Below are 20,192 nucleotides of genomic sequence, written 5' to 3'. Positions count from 1 at the left end.
TACCAATAACAGCACCAAAAAAAAAGAGAACCCGTAACATTATTTTCCTTCACATCATTCACCTTATACTCACTGAGAAAACAATATCTATTTTTTAAAACGTGTTTTACTGCCATGTGATGATATCTATGGTGTGTGCGTCACTCTCTAACACACCAGGTCTGCATTGCTCTGCAAAATGTCCAGATAGATTTTTGTGACACTGACGGCACAACTGGAATACGAATTGAAAGGGGCAAAAAAATTAAAGGCCAGCCAATTGCTAAACAATGCACCAATATATTACGACCATTTACTGCTCATCAAACTCAATGAGCCACATCTCAAGTGTCAGAACATTTCACAGACAGCTTGGTCACCACACTGAATCTGCCTTGCCCACTCACTCAAATCATCTTTGTACCACACTTTTTCATCAGCAAATCAGGCTTGTGAATAACACACACATAAATCAGGAACATTATATCTGTTTGGCAACAAGTATCCACGATGATGTCTTTAGCAGGGTAAAGTATAGCTGTTGCGTGTCCCACTACCCACACTTATTTAATAAAAAAAATCCCCTGGGAAATGCCCTGGTTTACCTATTTTTAACATGCGATACATACAGCCCACCTGCCTTTGAAAACCACTCAATAACGGGCACCTTTTGTCAGGCCTAAGTAATAAAAAAAACATATCACTGCGATGCACCGTCTCAATAATTCACAGCATTTGGGATCTAAGGGAGGCAGCTTACAATCCAATATTTCGAGTCAAAATGAGGTCTAGTTATGGTGTGAATATTTTGTCACCGATGAACGTTAGTGCCATGTGCTTGAATACATTTCGAGCATTGCACGTTGTCAAAACTGTGTTCATTTTGGATGTTTTTCAAAGCAAATACCACATTTATGCACAGCCAAATGAATGCATATAGTTTTTTTTCTAAAGATAATCTGTCTGAGTGGTGTTGTTCATAGTGTGTTCAACACAATCAGTCAAAAATCACAGTCAAGAGTCGTCTTAGTCCATTATTCCTCTGGCATTGACGCAAATAACACCACAGTGACTGTTATTTGAGGAGACTGGCGACTGCCATGTAAATGTGGAATTTACATCACTGACCCAGGGCTGCCAATACAGTACCGGGGATAATCTTTGGCTGAATTTTAAATGTTGCCAAAGTGGAGTGTCCTCTGATTCCTCCCTAAAGACCTCCAAGCATTATTATTTTGATCACAGCACAGATAACATCATGCAAACTACAGCTATTTAAGTCAAATTTCCTCCATCGTAAAAGGGGGCATTTTGAAGTGTTAAGTTTGAAGTGTTCATATCCATTGCGAGTGAGGAACCAATGTGGAAATCACACGATTCTATGCTGAGGGCCTGCGAAATATCTTCACAGGGCAATTCATGACAGGGAGTGATTTTCACGGTTTCAAAATGCACGTCTCTGTGAAAAGAATATAGTCATCATATTTTATATTTAAAATAAAATAATCGATATGTTGTATATTCTCAATTTATGAAATATGTAACGTAAAGTAAATGTTAAATTTGAACTTTTTAGCGTTAACTTTGAATTTCAAGCATTCACCACACAGCTAAACAACCAAATTAAAACAGGGTAGTTCTTATTTTAGCTACAACCTTGTTACAGAGGAGAGTGAAAAATGTCCAACATTATTTAATTTGGTTAGGTGGCAGATTGGCATGCATCAAGTATTACTCATGTCAGATACATAATTAATGAATGGCCAATTAATGCTCAGCAGCCATTACAAGAATGAGATTGTATTTAATAAATGCACCCTTCTGATAATGAAGAAAGTGCTCTCAGATACACAACACTGTACCAGCAACAACAAAAAAAATCTGAATTAATATTAACGCGGCATATTGCAATATTTATTTTGTATTACTATTGCAAGACACATTATACAACCTCATGCATCATATGACAATAAATTATACATGCTGAGCAGATTCCCATAAAGATGTGGTTATATGGTTATACATGTCTATATTTCCACATTATCTTCTTGGCTATAATTTATATAATATATTGGCCGTCTTGCCGAATTTGTCTTGGATATTGAGCAAAGAAAGTACGAACATACGAGGACAAAGTAAATCAAACGTGTGCATTCCCACCATTAACGGTTCACATTCTCCCCATGATGCATTGTATGTATGCTAATGAGCAGAGGTGTGGACTCGAGTCATGTGACTTGGACTCGAGTCAGACTCGAGTCATGAATTTGATGACTTGCGACTCGACTTGGACTTGCATAACAATGACTTTGTCCCACCTATGAGGTGTGGACTCGAGTCATGTGACTTGGACTCGAGTCAGACTCGAGTCATGAATTTGATGACTTGCGACTCGACTTGGACTTGCATAACAATGACTTTGTCCCACCTATGAGATGTGGACTCGAGTCATGTGACTTGGACTCGAGTCAGACTCGAGTCATGAATTTGATGACTTGCGACTCGACTTGGACTTGCATAACAATGACTTTGTCCCACCTATGAGATGTGGACTCGAGTCATGTGACTTGGACTCGAGTCAGACTCGAGTCATGAATTTGATGACTTGCGACTCGACTTGGACTTGCATAACAATGACTTTGTCCCACCTATGAGATGTGGACTCGAGTCATGTGACTTGGACTCGAGTCAGACTCGAGTCATGAATTTGATGACTTGCGACTCGACTTGGACTTGCATAACAATGACTTTGTCCCACCTATGAGATGTGGACTCGAGTCATGTGACTTGGACTCGAGTCAGACTCGAGTCATGAATTTGATGACTTGCGACTCGACTTGGACTTGCATAACAATGACTTTGTCCCACCTATGAGATGTGGACTCGAGTCATGTGACTTGGACTCGAGTCAGACTCGAGTCATGAATTTGATGACTTGCGACTCGACTTGGACTTGCATAACAATGACTTTGTCCCACCTATGAGATGTGGACTCGAGTCATGTGACTTGGACTCGAGTCAGACTCGAGTCATGAATTTGATGACTTGCGACTCGACTTGGACTTGCATAACAATGACTTTGTCCCACCTATGAGATGTGGACTCGAGTCATGTGACTTGGACTCGAGTCAGACTCGAGTCATGAATTTGATGACTTGCGACTCGACTTGGACTTGCATAACAATGACTTTGTCCCACCTCTGAGATGTGGACTCGAGTCATGTGACTTGGACTCGAGTCAGACTCGAGTCATGAATTTGATGACTTGCGACTCGACTTGGACTTGCATAACAATGACTTTGTCCCACCTCTGAGATGTGGACTCGAGTCATGTGACTTGGACTCGAGTCAGACTCGAGTCATGAATTTGATGACTTGCGACTCGACTTGGACTTGCATAACAATGACTTTGTCCCACCTCTGAGATGTGGACTCGAGTCATGTGACTTGGACTCGAGTCAGACTCGAGTCATGAATTTGATGACTTGCGACTCGACTTGGACTTGCATAACAATGACTTTGTCCCACCTCTGAGATGTGGACTCGAGTCATGTGACTTGGACTCGAGTCAGACTCGAGTCATGAATTTGATGACTTGCGACTCGACTTGGACTTGCATAACAATGACTTTGTCCCACCTATGAGATGTGGACTCGAGTCATGTGACTTGGACTCGAGTCAGACTCGAGTCATGAATTTGATGACTTGCGACTCGACTTGGACTTGCATAACAATGACTTTGTCCCACCTATGAGATGTGGACTCGAGTCATGTGACTTGGACTCGAGTCAGACTCGAGTCATGAATTTGATGACTTGCGACTCGACTTGGACTTGCATAACAATGACTTTGTCCCACCTCTGCTAATGAGTACCTGCAGTACCCATGCCTGTAAATAGCATCTGCCTTCGGAATATGTACCTTGCGCAAGCGTATTCATCATGTAAGTGCAGTTTTGTTGATGCTGTAGTAAGAGCACTTAACGTACAATTTGAAGATCATGAGTTAGAATCCTGGTTGCAGGGGAAACTCGAACAATAATCCTTCTGGAGATGATCAAATTAGTACAATTTTGCAGAAAGTAAACAGTGGGAGTTTTATTGATACAACAAAGGCGTCTGTCATCGGCTGAGAAGAGCCCACACTCGTTTGCACGTGAATGTACGCACCAGCAAGTATTCATAATATGTAGGAGAATGTTGTTCTGATAAAAAAAAATGTTCAATGAAAATAACCACAAGTCTAGTGTTTTCATATGAGGTGCTTTGTATTCCATCCATCACAATAGATAATAGAGCCGCGACAAACCAACTCAAATGTTGCTGGGATGCAAACAGAGGCAACTAAACACAATGATCGCACGTGTAGTTGAACACTTAAGGTGAATTTCAGAATCGGAGTCTTTATTTATCCTGGAGATATCCGATGAGCCTATGAAGATCCTTTTCACAGGTGCCCATTAGGCGCAGGTCAATAAGTTGCAATAACAAACAATACAAAATAAAACTACAGGAGTGCAAAGTATAGGAAAGGCAATCACTAAACATAAACAAATAACCTAAAACTAAACTATGCTTATGTTTACAGGTAAAGCCCACTGAGCTATTGGTCATTTTTCAGAAGCAATCTGCCACAAATAATAGCTCAATAAAGTGGCTTATCGTGTGGACATTTATAGCAGCAAAAATAATGTAAATAATCTACCTATGAGACTCCAGGAATCAGCCGGTGCCTATGTAATACATTTTAATGGCAATTATGACCGATTCAGGCCAATAATCTAAACGCATGCTTCTAAACGTGATGTTCCAGTCACACTTTTGGAATCTCGCAGGCGTAGATGTAAAAACCATTTACCAATCGCAGACACATCTCCATTAATAAAGAAGTAACAGATAATAAAATAAGACCTGGGTTTTTTTCCTCTCCTTCCTCCCACCCCCTCTATTTTTGGAGGTGGGGGTTGTGTGGCTGTGTCGTGCATATTCCTTCTGTCAGATCCTTCCACCTCACACGGACAGAAATCTTATTGCTGTCACTTTTTACGGGCTCCTGGCTTCTGCAGCAACCCATCTACTTGAACCCCGTGTGAACCCTGCTCTTCCCGAAACCCCTTTCTCTCCCCCCGTCCTCACCTCAATTTCCCTGCCCTGCAATGGCGGTCGCAATCAAGGACCTTATGACCATGCTGCTACTTTGACCGCGATGCACATAACTACGACTGACATCTCACAAACCTACCCTCCATCATCCCGAGGAGGGAAAACCCGACGCAGCGTGGATGTGCAGAGGTGATAACACCTGCACATCTACAAAGCCTGCGATCACAGGCACTCATAATTGATAATCATAATAAAATATATACATTTTTCAGTCAATAGTTATGGCCTGCTACGAATCAGAAACGTCGTATTAACAAGTAAAAGATGTAAAAGGAAACATTGTGAGGAGGGAGAAACTGGCGAAGGAATGGCAGCCAAAGTCGGGAATCTGCCCGGGAGAATGACCACAACGGTCATGGAGAGATGAGATCAGCTCCCGCGCAGAAGTGAGATGGTTTGTGGGATTGCGGGGCTGTAAGGGACAATTTGTCATTTATCTGAAAAGCTCTACTGAGTCTCAAGGGATCGCTTGCATGTGTCCCGCATGAAATGTTTGCTCTATTCCTGATTTTTATTTGATTGATTTATATTAATGTCTGAAGCAACTGGAGTTCCCGCGGAAAATACATGCGTTTCAAGGGAGAAGAGCCAATCCTTCCACAAGTATCTCAGAAACCTAGTTGCTGTACTGCCATCTCACTGCCATCTCACTGTCTTGCAGGTGGGCATTTCTCACACTTAATCGCTCCATCTACACATTATCCACCAGCCCTGCCTCCAGGTCATGGCGTTATATGCATGTGCCAGCACGCTTGGCTTGTGATGCATTTGCAATTCCCCGGGCTATGTTCGCACGGCGAAGAAAGAAAGATCCCACATCATTGATTCAAGCCGTGAGCCCCGGAAACGTGTAAATGGTTCCTATGCATGAACGGTCATCGTTTGGGTCATGAGGCATGAACAATGGGATATTCCTCCTACAACCTGGCAAGAAATTTACAACCACCACAACCATCAGCTCCACCACTACCACCGCCACCACCGCCATATTTTATTCCATTAGCCAGGGCAGCAGCTGAGTCAGAACTTAATTAATTACAGGCAGAGTTTGATTTAACGTGGTTTGTCGAACCATTCAGGAGAAGTTAGGAAGTTGGTGAACACAATCTCAGTGATTGAGGAAGGAAGGCAATAATCTGCGGTCACTCACTGATGACAGACACACCATGGACATGACCCTGGTGCACACTGTTGTGTGCAATGCACCAGTACGTGCCGCTAAGTGAAAGGACAAAGAAACCCCTCTTGCCCCAGTAAAACTGGATGCAAATGGCACTGACAATGCACGACAAGAAGCACGCATTTCCACGTGCGATTGACCACATTTGTAGCACTAAGCATGCACTTGGTCTTGACAAATCTTCAGGAATTGATGTACTTGTTCAATTTGTACTTACACGATTTATTTATATTTATTTTTAGTGACTTGCTGAACTTTTCTTTATCTACCTCCGGTATCCTTTATTGTAGTTTGTTTTTGTTGATGTTGATGTAACTTGCTGACCCGCCCCTACTGGACATCTGTGAAAAAGAGCATCATAGCTCATGGGAGTTCTCTGGTATAAAATAAGATTACGATTCTGAATTATGGTATTTATACATGTGTAGTGGTGGTATTGACGTGCGCCGACTGTGACAGTGATGGATCACGGGGCGGCGCGGGGTGCGGGGTTGGGCACGCGTTGTGGGCGTGGTGTGGACGCGCGCGCCGGGAGTGACAGATGACGGGGCGGCGCGGCGTGGGTGGTGAGGCACGATGAGATGTGGGAAAAGAGGATCGTAGCCAGCGCCCAGCGATTGGTCGAATAAGTGGGTGCTCGCAGCGACGTCCGCAGGTGGGGTATAAAGGGGGACGCGCGAGAGCACTCGGGGAAAGTTACCCAGTTGAAGACCCGAAGACGGAGCTGAAGACCTAGTGCCCCGAGACCCCTAGTCCCGCCGTCCTTGTGGGGACCGGGGCCCTGTGTGGCTCGGAGGCGAGGCTGTGGGACCCGGGGTCCGACGCCCCCGTGGGTCGGGCTGGGGACCCACAGTCGAGACGGATACCCCGGGCAGGGAGTGTCCCGAGTAGCTCAGTGGCGTTAGTCGCCGAGTAGCTAAGTGGATGTTGGTCATCCGAGTAGCTCAGTGGGCGTTAGTCGCTAAGTGGATGTTGGTCATCCGAGTAGCTCAGTGGCGTTAGTCGCCGAGTAGCTAAGTGGGTGTTTGTCATCCGAGATACTAAGTGGATGTTGGTCATCCGAGTAGCTCAGTGGGCGTTAGTCGCCAAGTAGCTAAGTGGGTGTTTGTCACCCGAGATACAAGTAGGTGTTAGTCACCTGTAAACGAGTTTGATAAAATAAAGAATGTGTTACCCGTGAAGTCGTCTCCCGCCGAGTTACTACATTACACATGCAAGGGATCGCTGAAAATTACAGCACTGGTTCTGAGGATGGATGACGTCACTAATTAATGAACACTATCATTGATGAGTATAATTTTAGAGGTATTTTTTTAAATAAGTTCCACATATAAAGTATTCTGAAAACGACTGCCTTGACGACACAGACACATCTCTCCAATCAATATTAAGCAGTGCTGCCGGTACATTAATGAGAATGTATTTTCTCTGTTCATTTCAGGCTTATTATGCTGAGTGCGAATTATTATTCAAAATTGCTCACTCCATTGCTGGCCGGAAGGGCCCCCACTCGGGGCTAGCTCTCGAGAGCCCCTCTAAAGGGCAACTTGGCCTACTTTTCCACGTTGGCCAGACGTCTTTGAAGAGGTGAGAGTAACCCACACTTTAACCATTGCACGCGACCTGCCAATCGACTGACTTTGCGGAGTACCCATTCATGCTGCCGGGTGGACAGAGGGGACAGGGAGGTTGGGCCTGGGTTTAAGAAACCCTTTACCATTGTTCATGCTGCCGAGCCGCGAGTGAATTCTGGATTGCAAGTCCGGTCTCCTACCCATAGCACCACATCAGCATCTGAGCAGCAATATATTCACGACGTACCATAACAAAAAAAATATAAAGGCGTTCATGGCACTTTAGGTTTCTCCCGATACATTAATCTACCCGCGCAGATTCATTCCACAACTGTTTAAGTCCTAAAAATCCAATTGAAACTTTCATTGCTCTAAGTGAAAAAAAACAAGAAAGAATGACTTCAAGAACGGATAACTAATGGGTCCATTAGAAAGAAGTTAGGGCTACATCTTATCCGCATCGGGTTAAATTACATCCTTTTTGGACAATATCACAAGATATTCGACACGTGTGTAGCTTCCTCGCACGTGCAACATTTACACACCGTGCACCGTCCAGGTGCATAGGGCCGGCGACGAGCGGTGGCTCCGCACCTCCGAGTTCTCGTTCGAACGGTGTGTCCCCATTCGTGAAATATTCACGCGCAATACGTTTTGCGTCATCTTCCTCTCATCATTCATTATTTGTATACATAAGTGTCACTTATCAAATACTGTATGTAGTTTATCCAAGTATATAAAGCTAGGGGGGGCTTGGGCATGTATGTATGGGATGATGGCCGGTAGCAGCAGTGACAATTATCTGAACCGCTCCTTGGCCTCCCCTAGGTCGACTCAGCCTCCAAATGAGTACCCGGTGCGGTGTGTAAACATCGCAACTAGGGAGACAAAGGCGGCCGGGCATGGTGCTGGCCACCCACCCCCTCGTGTGCCGTGCCGGTCTTCATAGGTGCTCGCTAACAGCACTTGCCCCAGCAGTCTGTTAAAGTGATACAGGGGGATCGTTGTCTTCAATGTTGGCCGGTGGTCGAGACTAACGACAGAGTTGCAGCACATGGGAGGAAACAAAGCCAACGGCTCGGGTGCAGGAGCGAGATTTATTCTATCAACGCAAGATTGTGAGATATCTCCATGGAATGGGTAGACGCTCATCCAAGCGGTGGATAAAATGATGAATACGATGACGATCATCAGCATCATAAATTTAGACTGGTAGAATTCGATGAGCTATGAAGCTCTTTTTTTCCACAGCTGTCCAGTCATCATCCAGTGATCATCCATCATGATGATGATGATACGATAAAAAAACAAGACAGCTTAACGTCTCGGAAAGATTCCCCACTCAACAATGCTACCCTTGCAAGACGGCGCGAGGCGCTAATATTTACTCGCCAAAGCTTTAATTTGTATCGGTGATGTTTGATGAAACGGCATCGTAACTCCGCGTCAAGCTTTGCGCCACAACACGGTACAATTGAGCAGCAATAACGCGGAAGAGAGGATTTATTGTACCTGTTAAAACGGCAAACATTAACATGCAGCAGACTTAATTGACAGCCGAATAAAAACGGATTGCCAAGGAAGAAATACATCAACGTCTATAAGCTGGGAGTGCTGTCTTCCAGTAGGACTCAGAGCAGGTTGATTATGCTTATCGGGATAAATGATGCATTTCATTACAAGCTGTAAAACACTCTGCATAACTGTTGTCCTGTTTTATTTATTTCTGCCACTACTATTACAATTTGAATCAATGGGTATTGAATCGGTTTTTTTTGCAGCTGCCTTTTTCCTGCGAGGAAAATTGTTAAACAGTCGGAGTTAACCAGACTGTCCGCAAAGTTCCCTCCAGTTTGTCATTGTGTTTTTTGTGTTTATCAGTGTGTGTTCTTGTAGGTGTCTAAGTACAGTACCGTTAAAATAATCTTGAATCAAGAGTAATAAATAATGCCCAAAGAGCAGTACACACAGCAGGTGTTGGGTACTTTATTACGCGAGTACTCGTATGAGCTCTCAGAATAACTGTGCATCACGTATAAGCATGCATTCGATCCTCGCTTGCATTAGCTCTGGCTCAGAATAGTTCCATTTCTTAGTTTAGATCGGTTGTCATCGGTCCCCTGCCTTATCCCAATCGTGCCATTGGCGTCATGTCACGAGACGGAGTACCCATCCAGAACTCTCACAGAGCACTGCGACCCTTCGTGTCAGAAAGATAGTGCACGGAAGCAGACATCACTAAACTAGCTGATTAGTTTACTGAGTAGGGGGCAGCTCATTCCCACCGGCTCCGCCGTACAAGAGTAATGTTTGCCGCATGGCACTGACGCTGATGTTGTATTTTCTCACAGTGGGAGCATCGTCTGGTTAAGTGCAGAAGTTAATTGCATGCATTTGATTTTTTGTGCAGTCACTGGTGACCAGGCTGAGACCGTCAATTCGATGTTTTTGAGAACCCAGTCGAAACCACGACCTCAGCAGTACCAGCTCAGCGCTCTGACCTTTGAGCCACCCAGCCACCTCTGAAAATATCCACTTCATATGAACTGTTGCAATGCCTTACGCGTCTTAAATACTAAATATATAACCACATGTCATCAGCTGGGGTTAGTTGTGCGTGGTTGTGCACGTATGATATCCAGCAACTCAGAGGCTGAGTTTGTGGATCATGCCATGAGAGAAGTATCATATCGAGTGCATCTGAGACACTCCTCTGCAGTATAGCATGTAGGTTCCCACAATGTGGGTATTTTGTCACTCGTATGCATGGAATTCCTCTGCACGCCAACTCATCCTCATTTGCAAAACTAAAATAATAAAACAAATAGCTAAAGAAACATCCCAGAGTAGGACCCTCTTAGCATTCGATGTTTTTTTTGGTAATCAAATTAAGTTCAATTATTAAACGATTTTCAGAAAGCACAAAATCTTGTGATGGTATTACAATTGACACACAGACGCCTGCACATAGGTACGCATTTAAAAAGGGGGTTTAAAGTGCCACAGATGCAAAACAGTTCAACAAACTGTGCTGACAACCGCGCATTTCTAGAGCTGTGGACTTTCACAGTGAGATTTCCAGAGGCTAATCGCCAATAGCTCTCAATTGAATTTGATTACGATAGCACTGCGCATTCATTGTTTTATTCCAAGTCTAGCAGTACATCCCCTGCACAGGACGAACGATTTCCCAACAGAGATGAGAAGAGGACTTTCACAGCAGCGGAATTTTAATAATCATCCCTCACGGGGATCGTGAATTATGGACAAATCTTTTGGCGAAAAACCTTCCTACCCATTTGTGCGCTAATGGAGTTACACATATTCAATTTAAAAGCTGTAAAAGCATCTGCTCTATATTGATGGCATCATAGCTTCCTGTTCAGCGATAAGGGAGTCCTCTATTTTGACTCTGCAAGTGCTGCTATCATTACTATCTGGTAGGACCCCATGGTGCTAGAAAGCAATGAAGGAGGGAGAGAGACAACAGAGTCAAAGATGGAATATTGACCAGCACTTCCTGCTTAGGATGTGGTTAGCAAGCATTTGTGAAGCGACAATGGTACCCAAATCAAACACCGGTCAATACCTTATCGCTATTCACTTTAGAATAAAATAATAAGGACAAACTTCGGTGCTCTTATGGCTGATGCTCCTTGAATCAAAGTATGCGTTGTATGTGTTCAATGAAAACAACTGTCACATATCAGTCTTCACCAAATTATCGACGACCTCAAAAGCTTCCGGTGTTTCCAAGGAAACAACAAATGTCTCATAATTGCATGCGCATGCAATTATGAGACATTTATGAAACATCAAATGCAACGCTAAAATCAAATTGGACCGGTTGTTGTAAAGGAGAGGTATTGTCACCGCATGACTTAAGACAGGATTAAGATAACAGAGACTGCATTCACAACGCACCGTCCCCTCTTGGATGCATTACAAATTGCATTTGTAAGTATTTTGAATGTGTGGCGCTTGTGGCTTTGTGGCTTAATGGCTGCAGCAGTCAATAATCAATTAGGGGGATGGGGAGCCAAGTCAATAGCTGTTCAGATAAACCATGGGAATGCTGATTTAGGTGACTCCCACCCTCCCCACACACTTGAAATGTGTTGAGTTTGATGAGCGTGATTGGATTTGTGTGACACATGGCACTGTGGCAAAGAGCATGACAGGGCTTCAGAATAACTGGGCAGTTCAAGGACACACGCAATGCACTATACATGAATATTCTCAATTATTTACAGGTACGCGGCTCCTGATAACTCTATTATGGATGAATTTATGTATTCCAATTATAAAATCCAGCCGAATGTGCACGTGCAGTTGAGTATGGACGGTTCGTGTCAGGAATAACTTTGAATTGCTACGATTCCATCCCAGACGATTCCTGCACGAGGCGCGATTCTTCCTTGCGTGATTTCCAAGCGAACGTTTCCACTCCTTTGAATGGAAAACGCGAACAGGAGGATGGGATTGCAAGTGGTCCTAGTCGTCTGAGTGGTATAGGTCAGGAGGGGATCCCAGTCGTAGCCTTGGTGGTTCTGTCGGTCGACCCCTTACCAACTGGCCTGTGTCGACCAGAATTGGCATTAAAATGTATAACATCGGCACCGGCTGATTCCACGAGGCTGAACAGTAGACATAGGTAGATTATTTAAATAATTTTGGTGCTACAAATGTCCACGTGATAAAGGCCACTTCGTTGAGCTATCATTTGTCGCCAGGTCACTTCTCATAAAGAAGCTAATAGCTCAATGGGCTTATATATATTTTTTCCCCCTTAATTTGGACTCCTATAATTTGTTTATGTTGTTTGTTGTTGTAACGTTCTGACCTGCCCCGACTGGACATCTGTGAAAACGAGCTTAATATCTCATCAGATTCCTCCAGTATACATTTTATGATTCTGAAGTGATGTACTTTGTATTGCCTGCATTCCACACTGGGGAGCTCACCCCCCCCCCCCCCCCCCTTATTCAATTCTAATAAGGGAATCGTGATTTGTGAATTTAGGCTAGAAACCATGATCATTTCCTCAGCTTGAATATCTTCAGAGAGATATATATATATATTCGATTTAAAGCTTTCGTGACTGCAGGGATTCATCTTCTTGGTTTTTTCGGTTTATTACTTCCCTTCTACGTGACTTTACCGAAAAAACCAAGAAGATATATATTGTTACCATCGTTATGATGCATCGACTGCGACTGCGAATACAAGTGATTTACATGCCTGTCAATTACGTGAAAAATTGTAGGTGGTAAATAGTTGAAGTGAAACTTCACCCTTTGTAAAACTCACTTTATACAAACCGTAAATGTGTTTAAAAGGGACATTACAAATTTCATAGCATCGTTAATTTGAGCAGGTCATGCTGTACCAGTGTTATGGTACAATTAAACATCAATATGAAACTTAGCAATACATCTATAACATAACCACAGAATGTATCTATTATACATTTGGTGGGTGACGCTGTGGACTTATTAATTAGTGCGCTGCACTACGAACCCAATAACCTGAGCTCAATTCCTCGCCGGAGCTAACGTCGTTGCTGAGTGATATTTGAACTGGTTCTGGAGGTGTGCCCCATTCTCACCATGGTGAAGTATGGCCCACAATGTTCAAAATCATCAAATCTAGCTGTGGATTGAAAGGTTACTCTGAATTATTTGAGTACACTTGGCACACCTCAATGAAAATATCAAGCAACGATATTATGATTATTATTTGGTTCTTTCGGTTAAGTCACGTCTAAAGATAAAATAAGAAATTAAATTAAATAATAGAATACGACGTTTCGATTGCACAAACGTCGTATTCTATTATTTAATTTAATTTATTATTTTATCTTTAGACGTGACTTAACCGACGTTTCTATTGCACAAACGTCGTATTCTATTATTTAATTTAATTTATTATTTTATCTTTAGACGTGACTTAACCGAAAGAACCAAATAATAATTTGTGCAGTCACGAAAGTTCTAAAATTAACGATATTATGCCCGAAAAATTTAATCAAGTCAAGTTAAAGTGTTTCACCGCTCAAACAAGCAATGGGGTGGCATTAATCACCGTGATCTAGTTTCATGGAAATTTCACATTTCAGTGGTGGGGGGGGGGGGGGGCAAACTATTCCTCGGATTGCCACTGTTTTAAAAACATGTAATATACACACATATGGGAACAGGCAAAACATAAGTGGGAATCGGGCAGTTAGAGCGGAGTCAGCCTTCACTGTTACGATGCGCGTAGGGAATCTAAGAGGAGTTTATAGCATAACGAGTGATGAGAAGGCACTTTTGGGATTAGCCTGAGTGCCGGTGAGATTAAATGAAAACCAGGCTGAGGCTGGCTTTGAAAAAGCTCCAGCCTAGGCACCATTGACTTCCGGTGATGATGAGAGCTGGTCCTTTACTCATTTGGGCTTTGACATGTGACTTTAGGAAACATGAAGCTCCAGATCAGGTCTGTGTGTTCTAAAAGCAAGTGCTTTAATAAGAATGCAGCAACAACGTACAGTACTTCAATTTAAGCAGAATATGGTGTGGGGGTGTGGATAATAAGACCAGAGATTGGTTCAAAGTATTACTTAATCACGAATCACTGCACAGTGGAAATCTGATGGGACCTGATAATGTCAGATTCAATCATGATCCATATTCAATTATGAGCTCATCAGTTCCAATCCCTCGACAGCAAATTCCCTTCTATTCAGTTGCTCTGTAGCAAAGGATGAGACAACCCCTGTTGAAGAACTGAGGTTGCAGGTTGGCCACGTCACTGCAACTACAGTTGCAACAACTACAGTTGCAACAACTACAGTTGCAGTGACGTGGCCGAGTGCTCGCGGATTTGGCACTTGTTGTCGGGGTTCGCGGTTTGAGCCCAGAGGCTGCCCTGGTTAATAATGCGGGTGTGCTTAATGCATACTCATTAAGCAATCATAAACAAGATAACGTACACCATTGGAACCTCATTTGTCAGTAAAAAATATGATACAAATTTTTTTACCCTTCTAGGCTCTAAGGAAAGCTGTCTCGGGTGTAGACCAATCAACTTCAAGGACAGTGCATACATTATCAGAGTTATGTTTTTTGTTTGCATTATGACTGCAGGTATTGTGGCCTATGCAAACATGACTCCTTGTAAAAAAGGTGTCAGTTTTGTTGCCAGATAGAAGGGTAAAAAAACAATTATCAAGATAACGTACGTTAAGGTAATTTATTGGCATCGGTAGAGAAGCAAAACATAAAAATCGTTTTTTGATACTGGCAAAAAAGTTACCGTAGGTATAGAAGCACAAATGAAATTAAGAAGAATAATTCACCACCATCAACCTTAACGATGCTTTACAATATATAAAAATACACCAACATTTTGTACAAAGGTCTTTTCTTTAGAAAGTTCATTTCTGGAAGTACTTTGCCTGACACTTTGGCCTCCGTCTAACATAGTCCGTGTTGAATCCTCTGATTTGTGCGCGTTAAGCCCCATTGTGCCTGTTCACACAATGAAGCCTCGTCCCAGTCTCGAGATCACGGCAAGGAAGCGGGTGGCTCCACCGCCGCTGTTCAATCGCACGCCTGGCGCCGACATTGTCGTCGGAACCTGAACGTCTCCGCTCAGATTAAATAACGAGCTCACTGCACCCACTGAAGAACAGGGTGCACACACACACACTGTGGCCATCGCACAATGCCAGAGGGCTTCTTAATTGGGCTACGAACCGGCAGAGCTCAAACGAAGGGGCCGCTGCCGCCTCCACCGAGCAACTCCCTGCCATCGCATCAAATATTTAACGTCGCCTTCTCTCGCGTCCCGGACACTTGCCTTGGCTCGCGCGGCGCAATAACCGCCGGGCAACGTCGCCGCTGTCGCTAAACGTAATCCGACTTTCGTAAATCCTCGTCTGCTTACGACTTGCAATTACGCGCGCGGCCGCAAATCTTCCCCAAAGGGACCCAAAAACGAGCCCGCGTGCGAGCACCTCAATCGCAAGGTCACGCCGTTAAACAGCCGGGACCTGATGCTCAGAGTCGGCGGTGGCCGTTACAAACAATGGCATTCCAGCGGAATGATTAAATCCCGAGGAAGTGGCCTCCTGTGTAGCCATGCAGATTCAAGGCCCGCGGACGCAGCGGTGCATGGGAGACCGAATCCGATTTTGGAGTTTGCAGCGGAGTGGAATTTGAGGGGATCGCACGGCAATCAATGTATGATTGTCACACGTATGCACTCTGGCAGCGTCGGCGGAGCAGTGTGAGGGGTGATATTAAATCTGTAGCGGGCCACTGGATTCTAAGTGTATCGCACTAAATTGTGTCTTGTTCTAAGGAAGCACATTTACTGCCTGTCGTTACCTGTAAGACACACACACACATGCAAGCATATGCTAATATATCTTACACGCATGCCAAGAGACGGGCTCCCTGTTTAGCATGACAGAGTTAAGAAGCGCTGTTGCTTGAGCATTTATTAAGATTGGCGTGGAAGGCGCGAGGCTGAGCTGGCCCGGACTGCAGACACATTGCCACCTTTGTCTCCCCAGTGCCGATGCTGACAAGATAGAGTCAAGTGGTCATTTTAGACTGAGTAAACCTAGAGGAGGCCCAAGTCAGCACAAGTAACATACATGTATTATGATAGTATGTACATGTAATGCATGTCATGCATGTTCAGGACTTTTTTTTATCAGTCTAGTACTGGATGAGGGCCTCCCCATGCCATGCGGATGGTGGGGTTTATTTGACCATACTTCACCATACTGGGTCAGTGTAGGTTGCTGAGGCGTGGAGCATAGACGTACAATACAACCATGGATTTTGCTGCAATGCGCTCTCCTGCCCACCACATAGCCTCGCAAAGTGCTATGACAAGCTGTGTGTGTGTGTGTGGCGATAACCCACCGAAGCAGGATCCAGGCTCAATACTGCTTAGCTTTCGAGATCTGACAAAATCTCGTACATTCCAGGTGACTTGATCAAGGGCAAAACACACGTCGGACTGCATTGGCAGAGCGTATTAATAAGTGTCCACAGGGACACCCGGAGACACGACGAACCGTGGACCAAATAAGTCTCTGCTGTGCATGTTAACATTTTACATCAGCTGTAGAATACATTCTTGATATATTAATAATTAGCATATTTAGCTTTTTTGCACCATACGAATTACCATATAGGAATGTTTCCAACATCTATGGTAATTATGAGTGTAATTAACTAGATACTGCAACATTATAGCGTCTCATTAAAAGTGTTATTAATTGAGACGGAGCATAATTAACACTTTGTAAAGTGTATCATTTAATAGTTTGGTAAATTAAGTGTGGCTCTGCACCCAAAGCAACGCTATAATGTTCGATTGCTGCACATGTGACCTGGTTTGCAATGCGTGGACAGATTCTACGTTTTTTCCCGAACAAGAACAGCAGCAACATTTTGTACACCGTGGGGTGGTTGTGATTCTAAATAGCTCCGGAAGACTGGCTGTAAGATTAGGGTAAACATTACTTACACGTTCGCACCCTCACAAAGACATGAATGAGCACCCATGATCATTAAAACACGTCAATGATGATCGTGATGTACGACCAGTTGCCAATCCACTGCTGAAGGCCTCCATATGCTATGCAAGGGGTTGTTTGACCATACTTCACCATGCTGGTCAGTGGAAGGTTGGTGTAGGGAGGGTAGAACTTGTTTAGATATCACTCTGCTCGGATGTTAACAATGACCGAGAAATTAATTCAGGCTGCCAGGTTCATAGCAGCAGTGTGGTGACCACTGAGCCACCACTCCCACCAACATTTTATGCTGTATATTAAGCAAAATAAATATGTATACATGAAGACAAACTAAGGCAGTGATTATTTAATCCTCGCAAAGAATTGTGGAGGTGTTGTAACAGCGGGCTTAAATGTGACGTCCCATTATCTGCAAGTGTAATTTATCAGAATTTATGACAAGCAAAACAAGATTAAAATGAACGAATTACTTTGGGCACCACATTTCCATAACTCTGCTAAATTGCTTACATTTGTCTTTATATGGGGTAGTTTTCTCAATGGAATTAAGAACAAAAAACATATGCACGTAGTAGGAATGCATTCTTGTATTTCAGAGTAACATTACATTTGGAAATTCGCACCTAGATACAGAATTGTGGAAAATCTGGAAAAAATAGTTTAAGGTTGATCCAAAAATGTGGCATAAGAGGAGGTTATGCCACTTCCATGGCATCACTTCTGTGGTTGTCGTACAATGAGTGCCGTCACATGATGTATTTTTTCCGATATATTATGTAATTTTGTACTAAGTTTAGAAACATGTGTTTGAAGTATTTGCTTGCTATAAATTTCCACGTCATAAGCCACTTGGTTAAGCTATCATTTATGGTCACGTCACTTCTCAATGTGTTTTACCCGGTAGAACAATATATATATAGTTTAATTTTAAGTTATCAAAAATATTTTACATGAAAGTTACATTTTTACTGATGGCATCTTACGTGAAAAATATCAATTTGTTAATGTTTGTTATTACAGTCTTGAAATTAATTAAACGAATGCATTAGCAATTAAAGATTTTCCACGTTTATGAATCCAAAATTGAGGATAAATTCAAATATACGATATATATTTTTTGGTTCATCTGTAACTCATCCACAGCATGCAACATTCTTTGTGACATCAATATCATTATCATCTGCAGTCCCATCATCATGTGGACTGGGTGGGAAGAATGTAATTATAAGGACATGGTTGATTATGGAATTAATGAATTAATTATTTTATTCACTCAAGGGAAGGACAAAAATGCACAGGAAGAGCAGATGCACGGCCCAACTTTAACCCTCTTGATAGACACAACAGAGTGATTAAATTATGTAAACACAGCAGGTGCACACTGATCATATATGGAAATAACGAGTGGCTATACAATCAGCTGAGGCTCATTTGGAGACCAAAAAAAAACAACCTGAGCAGGTTAACCTCGTCGCTTTGGCTTGTGGGTGTATTTAACCTGTGACGAGATGGATAAAGTATCAATAGCTATATTGACACACTTACATTTAATTCTAGATTTGAAGTTTTCGTGACTGCAAGGATCCATACTCTTTGGTTCTTTCGGTAAAATCACGTAGATGAAAAAAATGAAATAAAAAAATAATAAAATGAAAATAACTCAATTAAATCACGATTTAATTTAGTAATTTTTAGTATTATTTTTTTTATTTATAATCTACACTTACATTTGACTAAAGTTCGTTATTAAGTCCTACTCAATGGAATGGTTCTCATCCTCCTACTATTAGCCCTGAGCTTGTGGTTGGAATTCCACCTGCATATATTAGGGGAAAAGTGCATCTATAAGACAGTGATTGTTGACTTTCCGCAACAAATTTTGAGGAAAAACCCAGAGGACCCAGATAAAAATCCACGCAATCACACGGAGAACACACGAACTCCAAACATACAAACGTGAGAGTCGGGATTGAACCCCCGACCTCCTGCAACCCAGGCGAGGGAGGAGGATTTCTCCACAACTCTGGCTGTCCGCCTGATGATGCTAACTGTAATTACTGCCGAAACGTCGTACACGAATTGTAAATATTGTGGGTTTACTCTCCAACACAGCGGTGTGCTGAACTAGTAACGAATTGGCACATTTGGTTCAGGTGACACACCTCACCAATTGGCTTTGTCGGGCGGTGGCGGGTTTAACGGCACATTTATATGTACGCAATATAACCCAACAACCACTCTTATTTAACACGTAGGCTTTCGCGACCAATATTATTCATAATCAACGTTTTTGGGTTTAGATCGCGTTATTTATAAATGTGTCGTAACCCTCCACCACCCGACACGGCCAATCAGTAAAAAAGTGTCACGTTGACAAAAGACAAATAGTTCACTGCTTTAGCCCACCGGTGTGTTGAAGCGTGAAACCCAACATTTACAATTTGAGTAGTACGACGTTTCACTGGTAATTGCATCCAGCATCATCGGGCTGGATGGCGAATTGTCAACGTGTCACTTTTTTACTGATTGGCCGTGTCGGGTGGTGGAGGGTTACGAGACGACACATTTATAAATAACGCGATCTAACTCAAAAACGTTGATTATGAACCTCTCTTATGACAGGCGAGGGAGTTAACGCCTCGCCACCACGGAGTCGCGGTTGCCACCACGGACAAAGGCGGCGGCAGCTCAAGCGTCAGGTGGCGAACCTCGAGCGCCAGGTGGCGGCGAGCGTCAGGCGGCGAGCGTCAGACGGCGGC

At 43.2% G+C, this 20,192-nt stretch overlaps 1 protein-coding gene across 1 annotated transcript in view; it reads right to left on the bottom strand.

Annotated features, from left to right (window-relative positions):
• The window catches only part of LOC144944279 (metabotropic glutamate receptor 8-like), a 262,753-nt gene that overhangs the window by 209,132 nt on the left and 33,429 nt on the right, over positions 1-20,192 (bottom strand). The window lies entirely within an intron of this gene.

This window comes from Lampetra fluviatilis, chromosome 34, assembly GCF_964198595.1.
Source record: "Lampetra fluviatilis chromosome 34, kcLamFluv1.1, whole genome shotgun sequence".
Classification (NCBI taxonomy): Eukaryota; Metazoa; Chordata; class Hyperoartia; order Petromyzontiformes; family Petromyzontidae; genus Lampetra; species Lampetra fluviatilis.
The sequence above is the reverse complement of the archived record's forward strand: the minus strand, read 5'-3'. Positions and strand labels throughout refer to the sequence as shown.